Here is a 13,195-nt window from a genome sequence, read left to right as displayed (position 1 = left end):
GTAAAGCTAAAATTTAATGGAAGAAGACATGGGCAAATAAGTGTCTAAATACAGTATTAGCATCAGCAGAGGATTGCGGTCGCGTGAGTTATAGTTGCCTGCAGTAACTATAACGGGGGAATTTCATTGGTTTTTTATCAGTAAAATGTCCAGCTAACTATAACATGTGTGAAACCTATGGTTTTTTCAGTGAATATATATATATATATATACACATATATATATATATATATATATATATATATATATTACCTACTGGCGGTCGCCAGTAGGTAGTTATAGTTAGGACCCCTTTTCCATAGGAAATCCGCAACATTCTATTTTGAATAACTTTGGCGCCGGTTGATGAATCCTCGCGAATTTCTAAAAATAGGTGGGGCGCTACGCTCCGCTCCTACCCTGAAAGTCTCGGGGGGATTCGTCAAGCGGGGGCTGAGATAAAAGGGGGGTCCCAAAACGCGTTTTTCCCATGCATTTTTCCATAGGACCTTTAGACAGGGCTACAACCCGAACGGCTGAACAGAATTACTAGAAATTTGGTAGAGAGGTAGTCCCTAGGTCAAGGAAGTGCCTTTTGTAGGTTTGGTGTAAATCTGTTCAGTAGATTCTGAGAAAATAGCCTTTAAATCAATATATATATCTGAGCCAGCTTACGGTACGCGTACCGTAAGCTTACCGTATGCGTACGGTGGCGTGCGCGAGCGCGATTCTGATTGGCTGTTGGATCTTAGTAAACATTCGAATCGGTCGAAACCAGGAAGCGGCGGCCGCCATTTTGTGTGTTTCACTCAGAAAAAAAAGAGTGAAAACAAGAAAAGGGGGCAAGGAGGAGAGTTACAGACCCCCTTACATTTGTGAGGGGGTCAAAGAAGGACAGAAAAGTACAAAGAAAACATTTATGGATTTTAAAAAAAATCACGGGGTACGCGTACGGTAAGCTTACGGTAAGCGTGCGGTAAAAAAAAAATTTAAAAAAGAAACGAAATGCAGATTTAAGTGTTTAGATATTAGGGGGCTCTAAAAAGAGCCGTTGTGTTTATGAAGTGATTTTTAAGTGGTACCTACAAGTAAGTACCGATGCAGAGTCTAAGGTTCAAGAGGAAGACTCTGTTCCCTTCATCATTGAAGTGCACGCCATCTCCTCTATATATGTCTTGCATGTCATAACGCAAGTTGTTGTGGTAAATGGCACCCATACCATAGTCACGGAGGAAAGCAGAAACAGATTTGTTGACGTGCTTTCTTGCTTTGTCAATCTGCGGACAGAAATGATTGGACCAGTTCCATTTTTGCCTTTGGCATATGTTGGAAAACACAAAGGCAGTTTTAGGGAAAAGTGAAAACAGTTGTGCAAAGGTGTCCTTCATAAGCATTTCCAGACCTACCCCAGTCAAAGTGCCTAGGTCATTGCCACCACAGTGCACTATTATGAGGTCAGGGTGTTGGATTTGCATGAAGGATTTCACCAATGGCATCAATTGGTGCCACTTTAACCCTCTCTGACCAATCCATTTAATGTCTACATTTGGCAAAGCAAGGTCTCTCACCATACCTGTTTTCTCTGCAAACTTTTTACTCCAGAAGACATAGCTGTGCCCTACAATCCACACTGTGAACATCTTCAAAGGAGAACTGGATGCACTCAGGAGGTGTCTTTCAGTAGAATGGCAATATGAAAAGAAAGACAGTTTGGAAATGGAGGCATACATATTTTTTTCAAAACAAAAAGAACTGATTGGCTGTTTCATACCATTCTAGAATAAAAACTAGGCTGTATGTGTAAATTAATAGAAGCATGTTTTGTATTGGTACAAAAAAATGTGTTACCAAAGAACAGTACTATGGATTTGCTGTTAGGTTTGAAAAGTCAAGCACTCTTGTTCTGTGGAATTGAAACATTGTGTGGCGAACTTCTGACCTAACTCCACACAGCAGTGTTCCATGAGCTGTTGCTATGGTAGCAGGCAGAAGTCAAGTTGGGGGAAGGGTACTAGGCAGAAGTCAAGTTGGGGGCAGGGTACTTTTGGAAAAGGGTTGGTTTTCAACCAATAGAAATGTGTGATTACATTTGAAAAAAAGGGGGAAGCACTGAGATTTGAAACTTACATGTATATGTGTGGAAAAATAGAGGGAAAGTTTGCCATTATCTGGTTCTGCTGAGAGGAGAGAGGTGTATAGCTCTGAGATCCTGGCTCTGCTAATCTGCTGTTTGAGTGCCACATTTCTTTCACAACTAACTAATTTTAAAGGTGAGGTTAGAGTTTGAGAGGAGATGTATATGGTAAATTAAGAAATGAATAATAGAAATGGAAATCCTTTTGTTGAAGTTGCGTTTATCATTTTCTGTTTTGGGAGAAATTTTAATGTGAGGAACATGTAAAATAATATGGACTATGTTTTCACGATAAATTAAGGTGTACTGGAAAAAAAAAGAATAGTTTAAGGGTTTGAGGTTGGACTCAGTAATGCAAATACATTCAGCATCACTAAGGCTGGTTGCCCTTGCTGGAATGTAGGCAGCCACCCAGGTTACACATGGTGGTGGTCTGAAAAAGCAGTTTGGACATGTGCATTTAAAAAAATCAAAAAAGTGGATTCATAATGTGTCAGTCTGTAAAAGTGATTTTCACTTGCCAAAAAAAAAGAGCAGTAAGTGTGCTTTCAAATTGGCAAAGAAATTTCGTTTTGGGACTAATGTGAAAACATGACTCTGTGTGGAAATAGGAATTACAGGCAGAGATTTATTGCGTTTTTCTCTGGTGATTTCACAGTTGCATTAGTAGGAAAAAGGGGGAGCGATTTTTTGGGGGAAGAAGCAGACTCTTAGCACACACCCAGCTGCTTGCCATGTATAATCATGCACAGTATTTACAAGCGAGTGGGGTTTTCAGGTTTCAGTCTGTAATGCAAATACATTCAGCATCACTAAGGCTGGTTGCCCTTGCTGGAATGTAGGCAGCCACCCAGGTTACACATGGTGGTGGTCTGAAAAAGCAGTTTGGACATGGGCTTTTTAAAAAAACTGAAAAGTGGTTTCATAATGTGTCAGTCTGTAAAAGTGATTTTAACTTGCCAAAAAAAAAGAGCAGTAAGTGTGCATTCAAATTGGCAAAGAAATTTCGTTTTGGGACTAATGTGAAAACATGACTCTGTGTGGAAATAGGAATTACAGGCAGAGATTTATTGCGTTTTTCTCTGGTGATTTCACAGTTGCATTAGTAGGAAAAAGGGGGAGCGATTTTTTGGGGGAAGAAGCAGACTCTTAGCACACACCCAGCTGCTTGCCATGTATAATCATGCACAGTATTTACAAGCGAGTGGGGTTTTCAGGTTTCAGTCTGTAATGCAAATACATTCAGCATCACTAAGGCTGGTTGCCCTTGCTGGAATGTAGGCAGCCACCCAGGTTACACATGGTGGTGGTTTGAAAAAGCAGTTTGGACATGGGCTTTTTAAAAAAACTGAAAAGTGGTTTCATAATGTGTCAGTCTGTAAAAGTGATTTTAACTTGCCAAAAAAAAAGAGCAGTAAGTGTGCATTCAAATTGGCAAAGAAATTTCATTTTGGGACTAATGTGAAAACATGACTCTGTGTGGAAATAGGAATTACAGGCAGAGATTTATTGCGTTTTGCTCTGGTGATTTCACAGTTGCATTAGTAGGAAAAAGGGGGAGCGATTTTTTGGGGGAAGAAGCAGACTCTTAGCACACACCCAGCTGCTTGCCATGTATAATCATGCACAGTATTTACAAGCGAGTGGGGTTTTCAGGTTTCAGTCTGTAATGCAAATACATTCAGCATCACTAAGGCTGGTTGCCCTTGCTGGAATGTAGGCAGCCACCCAGGTTACACATGGTGGTGGTTTGAAAAAGCAGTTTGGACATGGGCTTTTTAAAAAAACTGAAAAGTGGTTTCATAATGTGTCAGTCTGTAAAAGTGATTTTAACTTGCCAAAAAAAAAGAGCAGTAAGTGTGCATTCAAATTGGCAAAGAAATTTCGTTTTGGGACTAATGTGAAAACATGACTCTGTGTGGAAATAGGAATTACAGGCAGAGATTTATTGCGTTTTGCTCTGGTGATTTCACAGTTGCATTAGTAGGAAAAAGGGGGAGCGATTTTTTGGTGCAGAAGCAGACTCTTAGCACACACCCAGCTGCTTGCCATGTATAATCATGCACAGTATTTACAAGCGAGTGGGGTTTTCAGGTTTCAGTCTGTAATGCAAATACATTCAGCATCACTAAGGCTGGTTGCCCTTGCTGGAATGTAGGCAGCCACCCAGGTTACACATGGTGGTGGTCTGAAAAAGCAGTTTGGACATGGGCTTTTTAAAAAAACTGAAAAGTGGTTTCATAATGTGTCAGTCTGTAAAAGTGATTTTAACTTGCCAAAAAAAAAGAGCAGTAAGTGTGCATTCAAATTGGCAAAGAAATTTCGTTTTGGGACTAATGTGAAAACATGACTCTGTGTGGAAATAGGAATTACAGGCAGAGATTTATTGCGTTTTGCTCTGGTGATTTCACAGTTGCATTAGTAGGAAAAAGGGGGAGCGATTTTTTGGGGGAAGAAGCAGACTCTTAGCACACACCCAGCTCCTTTCCATGTATAATCATGCACAGTATTTAGAAGCGAGTGGGGTTTTCAGGTTTCAGTCTGTAATGCAAATACATTCAGCATCACTAAGGCTGGTTGCCCTTGCTGGAGTGTAGGTAGTCACCGAGGATACACATGGTGGTGGTCTGAAAAAGCAGTCTGGACATGGGCTTTTTAAAAAAACTGAAAAGTGGTTTCATAATGTGTCAGTCTGTAAAAGTGATTTTAACTTGCCAAAAAAAAAGAGCAGTAAGTGTGCATTCAAATTGGCAAAGAAATTTCGTTTTGGGACTAATGTGAAAACATGACTCTGTGTGGAAATAGGAATTACAGGCAGAGATTTATTGCGTTTTGCTCTGGTGATTTCACAGTTGCATTAGTAGGAAAAAGGGGGAGCGATTTTTTGGGGGAAGAAGCAGACTCTTAGCACACACCCAGCTGCTTGCCATGTATAATCATGCACAGTATTTACAAGCGAGTGGGGTTTTCAGGTTTCAGTCTGTAATGCAAATACATTCAGCATCACTAAGGCTGGTTGCCCTTGCTGGAATGTAGGCAGCCACCCAGGTTACACATGGTGGTGGTTTGAAAAAGCAGTTTGGACATGGGCTTTTTAAAAAAACTGAAAAGTGGTTTCATAATGTGTCAGTCTGTAAAAGTGATTTTAACTTGCCAAAAAAAAAGAGCAGTAAGTGTGCATTCAAATTGGCAAAGAAATTTCGTTTTGGGACTAATGTGACAACATGACTCTGTGTGGAAATAGGAATTACAGGCAGAGATTTATTGCGTTTTGCTCTGGTGATTTCACAGTTGCATTAGTAGGAAAAAGGGGGAGCGATTTTTTGGTGCAGAAGCAGACTCTTAGCACACACCCAGCTGCTTGCCATGTATAATCATGCACAGTATTTACAAGCGAGTGGGGTTTTCAGGTTTCAGTCTGTAATGCAAATACATTCAGCATCACTAAGGCTGGTTGCCCTTGCTGGAATGTAGGCAGCCACCCAGGTTACACATGGTGGTGGTCTGAAAAAGCAGTTTGGACATGGGCTTTTTAAAAAAACTGAAAAGTGGTTTCATAATGTGTCAGTCTGTAAAAGTGATTTTAACTTGCCAAAAAAAAAGAGCAGTAAGTGTGCATTCAAATTGGCAAAGAAATTTCGTTTTGGGACTAATGTGAAAACATGACTCTGTGTGGAAATAGGAATTACAGGCAGAGATTTATTGCGTTTTGCTCTGGTGATTTCACAGTTGCATTAGTAGGAAAAAGGGGGAGCGATTTTTTGGGGGAAGAAGCAGACTCTTAGCACACACCCAGCTCCTTTCCATGTATAATCATGCACAGTATTTAGAAGCGAGTGGGGTTTTCAGGTTTCAGTCTGTAATGCAAATACATTCAGCATCACTAAGGCTGGTTGCCCTTGCTGGAGTGTAGGTAGTCACCGAGGATACACATGGTGGTGGTCTGAAAAAGCAGTCTGGACATGGGCTTTTTAAAAAAACAGAAAAGTGGTTTCATAATGTGTCAGTCTGTAAAAGTGATTTTCACTTGCCAAAAAAAAAGAGTAGTAAGTGTGCATTCAAATTGGAAAAGAAATTTCGTTTTGGGACTAATGTGAAAACATGACTCTGTGTGCAAATAGGAATTACAGGCAGAGATTTATTGCGTTTTGCTCTGGTGATTTCACAGTTGCATTAGTATGAAAAAGGGGGAGCGATTTTTTTGGTGCAGAAGCAGACTCTTAGCACACACCCAGCTCCTTTCCATGTATAATCATGCACAGTATTTAGAAGCGAGTGGGGTTTTGAGGTTTCAGTCTGTAATGCAAATACATTCAGCATCACTAAGGCTGGTTGCCCTTGCTGGAGTGTAGCAGTCTGTACATGGGCTTTTTAAAAAATCTGAAAAGTGGTTTCATAATGTGTCAGTCTGTAAAAGTGATTTTCACTTGCCAAAAAAAAAGAGCAGTAAGTGTGCATTCAAATTGGCAAAGAAATTTCGTTTTGTGACTATTGTGAAAAGAAATGTAGTAATATATTTAAATAAAATAAAGGAATTTTTTTTTTAGTTTTTTTCAGGTATTGCTGAAGAGCAGTGAACAAAATTTAAGATGCCTACAAAATCCAGAGTTCAAAAAACGCTAAAAAAAACCTATATTTGAAGACAACTAGAGGACCAAAGTTAGTAGAAGATGCTGATGTTGGGAAAAAGAAACAATCTTCTGGTAAGCACAAAAAACAATTTCTTAAAAATATATTCAAAAGAATGAAAAATGTACAAAATGTCTGTACTCGAAAGGATGTTTTTAAAAAAAAAGGAGAGGAAAAAATTAACAATTTAGTTAATGCAAATATACCTTCAGCAACTGAAAAGATTTATATAAATAGAAAAACAGCGTTTAAAGAGATACGTAGAAAAATGTTTCAGAGAAGAGTTATGTCTAATTTGATGAAGGATGTGAAGAAATATAAGAAAAAGACAAAGTTTTATAAAAGAAAAAAAGAAATAGAAGCCATTGCAGCAAAGGCATTAGAATTAAAAAGGAAACTATTCATATTAATTTTGAATAGGATGCGTACATTAGACAAAATGGTTAATGTACTGAAATCACATAGCAAAAGGAAAAGAGTAGTGAACAGAACAAACTTTTGTAAAGTGTTTTTAGGCAAGTGGATGCATAGTTCAAGTAGTGAACCTTTTTTTAATGAAGAAAGCTATTTTCAAAGTAATAGTTTGCTGCATGCAGTTGACACCAGAGGTCGTTCATACGAAGTAAAAAATGGTTGCATAATGGAGAAGGAGATAATGGTTACAAGAGATGAGGTACAAGTGATGGCAGATGAGGCAATGAGGAGACGTCCTAAAGCCCCAGTGTACACTTGGAATTGTAGTAGTATTTGTACTGTGCGTCAGGAATCTATTGACAAATTTCGAGAGTTTCTAAGAGAATATAGTAAAAAAAGTATAAAACAGAAGATTAAGGTGCTTCAAAGTCTGGATCCATGCAGAGTGAGAGAGAATACTGGTTTGCAGGGTCATTCTCTGGCTTGTCTATCTAGAAAAGTGTGCAATAGTGTTTTCCATCATTTTAGGATGCTGGCTGTTCATCATACTGAAATGAGAAAGTTTGTGAGACGGTTGTATTTTGCTAAAAGTCCAGCAATAAAGTTAAATGAATTGAATAGGGCTCTGTTCCGAGGAACGGTATCAGATGTAGAGAAGGTTGTTGATGAAATTCAGTTTTGTTACTTTGGTCCTGAACAAAACAGTGCAGAGAAGGACACACTAAATGAGGAAGAAGTGGAAGAGAATGTACAACCATTTGTAAGTAAGACATTTAATGATCACATAACAAAATTTGAAAAAATCTCTAATGAAAGACCAAATATTACTTGTATTTGTTGCCGCAGAACTCATTATAGAAAACAAACCAGGTATGTTGATCTGTACAGAAAGAGTGAAAATGAAGATAATTATAAGTGGAAGGATTTTGCCACATATATATTTCTTGAAAATTGTTTTGAATTGGGTGAAGTTCAGCGTATTTGTAAATACTGTTACAACAAGTTAGAAGAAAATAGAATGCCGACCAGAGCTGTACATAATAATTTAGAATTGGATGCTATTCCTGCTGAACTTTCTGAATTAAATACTTATGAGTCTATACTTATTCAATGTGTTCATCCGTTCCAGACCATAGTACGTATGGAGCCCAAAACTGGTAAATTACCTCCTTCTGATTTACTGAGAGGTTTAAAAGGTAGAGTGGTGTATTTGCCCTTGGATTTAAAAAAAAATATGGAAACTATTGATGCGGATACTTTGGAAACTGAACCATTAGTTATTCTGGTTAATGGTGTACCTACAAAGAATAAGAAGATTTGGCAGGAGCTGGTAGATGTACGGAAAGTACAAAGAGCAAATTTGTATTTGAAAAGGAATAACAAATGGTATGAATCAATTTATATAGAAGAAGAAGAAGAAGAAGATTTACAAGAAGACACAGAAACACCAACTGGACAAATTGAAAAAGTGGACAAGTCAAAAAAAGAAGAAATTTATGAACATTTTAGCATACATCCTCTTCATTCAAAAGAAGTTATGGGAGACAATATCGATCTCTTTCAGATGAAGAAAGCAAAAGGGACTCCCGTGAGTGTATGGGAGGAGAGCTTGGAAGCTCGATGTTTTCCCCAGCTGTTTCCTAAAGGAAAAGGAGGACGATACGATGAACGTCCAGAACAGATTCCAGCTTCTGAGTATCGGACTACAAGACTATATGCTGAAGATCCCAGATTTCGACAAAGTATTCCTTATTTGTTCCATCTTTTATTTGAAAGCGACTTGTCTGCACTGTCTTATGCAGTAAATCACATTTTAAAAAGTGGAGTACATTTACAAAATGTGTCTGCTAAGGATTTTATGGAGAAAGTGCAGCACCGAGATGATCATTTGGAAACACAATTTATCAATCTGATGGCTTGTCAGCGTGGGACAAATGAATATTGGTACCGACGCCATGGTGAATTAAAATGCATGTTACGGAATTTAGGAACACCAACATGGTTCGTTACCCTAAGCTGTGCGGAGTACGCTTGGGATGATTTACTGGATTTTCTACGAGAGGCAAATTCAAACATTAAAAACATCGAATACAAGACAGCAGTAGAACTGTGCTCATTGGATCCGGTTAATGTTTGCAGATATTTCAATCATAGATTTGAGGCTATGATGTCCTTCATCTGCAATAAAAAAAATCCACCTCTTGGAGAAGTAGTGGATTTCTTTTGGAGAAAAGAGTACCAGGCAAGAGGTGCTCCTCATATTCATATGCTGTTGTGGATCAAGGATGCCCCAAAGTTTGGAACAGATACTGATGAAGCAGTGTTATCTTACATTGAAGAATATGCAACATGTGCTATACCAAAAAGCACAGAAGAGAAAAAGTTAAAGGAGCAAGTTTTACGTTTCCAAAGTCATCGGTGTGGAAAAGACTGTCGACGGAAATACAAGAGCAAAGAAAAATACTACACTAAGGTGCCGATTACGATCCGTTAAAAACCGCGTACGAACCGTCGGTCGGAGCGAATTCCCCGTCCGACTCGTACCCGGTTGTAAAAGTTTACAAACATGGAATTACGATTCGCACGGAAACACCATTTCCGTACGAATCGTAAAAAACACCGACCGACGAAAATATACATACGAATGTGATCCGGGAATGCTGCGACGTGACGTCGGGACGCTTTCAGGCAGCGTTTCACGAACCAGGAATTACGATTCGAACCGACAGCAGTCCGGACGGCAATATTTTCACGGCACCCAAAAAGTGCCGCAAAAGCGAAGTACGGCGCGAACCGACAAGAGTAGGTGGCCCGGTACGCGCCGACCCCCCCCCAGCCCCCGTAGGTACGCGCCGACCCCCCCCCAGCCCCCGTTGGTACGCGCCGACCCCCCCCAGCCCCCGTAGGTACGGGCCGACCCCCCCCCAGCCCCCGTAGGTACGCGCCGACCCCCCCCCCAGCCCCCGTAGGTACGGGTCGACCGCCCCCCAGCCCCCGTAGGTACGCGCCGACCCCCCCTGTGTGTACACCCGTGTACGGTGCGTACCCCCCGTGTACGCTCAAGTCGAACCCCCCCGTGTACGCTCGAGTCGAACCCCCCCGTGTACGCTCGAGTCGGACCCCCCCGTGTACGCTCGAGTCGTACCCCCACCCGTGTATGTACGGTGCGTACCCCCAGCGCTACGCGCTGGGGGTACGCACCGTACATACACGGGTGGGGGTACGACTCGAGCGTACACGGGGGGGTCCAACTCGAGCGTACACGGGGGGGTTCGACTCGAGCGTACACAGGGGGGTCCGACTCGAGCGTACACGGGGGGTACGCACCGTACATACACGGGTGGGGGTACGACTCGAGCGTACACGGGGGGGTTCGACTCGAGCGTACACGGGGGGGTCCGACTCGAGCGTACACGGGGGGGTTCGACTCGAGCGTACACGGGGGGGTCCGACTCGAGCGTACACGGGGGGGTACGCACCGTACATACACGGGTGGGGGTACGACTCGAGCGTACATGGGGGGGTTCGACTCGAGCGTACACGGGGGGTACGCACCGTACACGGGTGTACACACAGGGGGGGTCGGCGCGTACCTACGGGGGCTGGGGGGGGGTCGGCCCGTACCTACGGGGGCTGGGGGGGGGTCGGCGCGTTCCTACGGGGGCTGGGGGGGGGGTCGGCGCGTACCTACGGGGGCTGGGGGGGGGGTCGGCGCGTACCTACGGGGGCTGGGGGGGGGTCGGCCCGTACCTACGGGGGCTGGGGGGGTACGGCACGTACCGGGCACCTGTTTGGACGTCTCCATGGTTGTTATGGGAGTTCGGTGCGGACGGTCTTTTCACCATACGGTTGTACATTCGGACGCCCGGGATGGATCGTGATTCCCCGGTCGGAGTTCACCTTTCACGTTTGTACGGTGAATCGTACGAGGACGTGTCGGACACATTTTCCGACCCGAGGACGTGTGGGGAAATATTCCCAGTGCGGTTCGTATGGACTTTTTACCATGCAATTCGTGATTGCCAGTTCGTACGGCACTTGTACGATTCGTACGGTAAAAAGACCCGATACGAGTCGTACGGGGACATTTTTTACCGGATCGTGATCGGCACCTAAATGTCGATTTGGATTTCCTAGACCTGTTCTTTCAAATGGAAGAGTTAACAGTTTTATGTCAGCTGTGAGACATACTAATAGAAGAAAATCACCTAAGAATACCTACAACCTTAAAAGAAAAGAAGAATCAAAAAATATAAATGACTACAACCCAGTCATTTTATCCATGTGGAACGCTAACATGGATATACAGTATGTAGCTGACAATTCCATTGCTGTTGCTCGATATGTAACGTCTTACATTACGAAATCAGAAAAAACAGAATTGAAGGAAATGTGGGAAGAGATTTCTCACGAGAAGACTGTCAGTAAGAAGCTGTACAGTTTCAGTTTGAAGATGTTATCGCATCGAGAAATTGGATCCTACGAATGTTCAGATAGGTTATCTTCTGCAAGTCTCTACTCGAAGTCAAGAAGAATAATTTGGGCAAGTTTAGGCCTTGCAGCAATGAGAAATCGGGTACTGAAATCTGTAGGAGAAATTGAATATTTGGCCGAGAATGACCCAGAAAGTACAGATATTTTGAAATCAAACATGTTGGACACTTATTATCCCAAGAGAAGTCAACATCTGGAGAACATGTGTCTCTATGAAGTGCTGCAGAACTACATTTATTCACGGAAAGCCGCAGACGACATCAACAATGGAAAATATAAAGTCGTTGGTGAAGAAGGATGTTTGGTGAAGCAAACAAAAGGAAGTTTGATAAATCACAGGAAGCTGAGTTGCGACACTACTGACAAGAAGGAATTTTACTACTTGGCTCTTTTACAGTTGTTTAAACCATGGCGTACAGAGGATGAACTACTGGGAGAATTTCAAAGCTATGAAGATTCTTTTAATGCTTGCAAAGACAGCATACAATGCAGTACATTCTCAACTTATCTGCAAATGTTAAATGAAGAAATTGAACAGGAAAGTACAATTGCAGCAGAAATAGCTAGAGACAGTTCTCAGGACAGCCAAAGTTCAGGAACACTCAGTCAAGATCCCCTAGGACAACCAATCGTTGAAAATGAAGCATCAATAGCCATGAATGAAGTGGAAACGGCTATGAATCAAGCTCAAGAAGAATTTATAGACTTAGAAAATTTGGAAAGACAACTGAATCAAGAGCAGCAACAAATTTATGAAGAGATCAAAAACAAAATTGATCACGGATTTCTACATGAAAAAAAAGAGTGCTCATGCACATCATTTCATCCAATCAGGATGTATGTAAGCGGACAAGCTGGAACTGGAAAAAGTTTCCTTATAAAAGTCATCAGAAGCTACCTACAGCAAAAAACAGATTCTACTTTGTCTTGTGTGGTTACTGCTCCAACTGGGTTAGCAGCATATAACATAAAAGGAATCACTTTACATCGTTTGCTAATGTTACCAGTGGAGCATGAGAACAAAATACAATACAACAAGCTAACTGGAGAAGCATCCTTGGAAGTTTCAAGAATATTGAAGAAGATGCAAGTTCTCATTATTGATGAGGTGAGCATGGTATCAAACTTAATGCTTGCCTTTGTGCATTTAAGAATGCAGCAAATTTTGAAGACAGACTATGACATGTTATTTGGTGGAAAACACGTCATAGTTTTTGGAGATCTTTTGCAACTTACTCCAGTTAAAGGACAACCAGTGTTTAATACTGTCACACATGAAGACACGAAGAAGTCATTAGGAAGCATCGGAAATACAAATATTTGGTCCTTCTTTGAGTACAAGGAACTTACTACTAATATGAGGCAAGCAAGCGATGAAGAATATGGAAGTATTCTGAAAGATATCAGAATTGGACTACTCACAGAAGTTGGCAAAAAAGCATTACAAAGTCGGCTGCTACATAATTTATTTCCAAAGGAAGAAATAGTTGCAGAGAAAATATACAAGAATATTGCAGAAAACAAAAGTGTCATCTGCTTAATGCC

The sequence above is a fragment of the Triturus cristatus genome, chromosome 10, assembly GCF_964204655.1.
Source record: "Triturus cristatus chromosome 10, aTriCri1.1, whole genome shotgun sequence".
Taxonomy (NCBI): domain Eukaryota; kingdom Metazoa; phylum Chordata; class Amphibia; order Caudata; family Salamandridae; genus Triturus; species Triturus cristatus.
The sequence above is the reverse complement of the archived record's forward strand: the minus strand, read 5'-3'. Positions refer to the sequence as shown.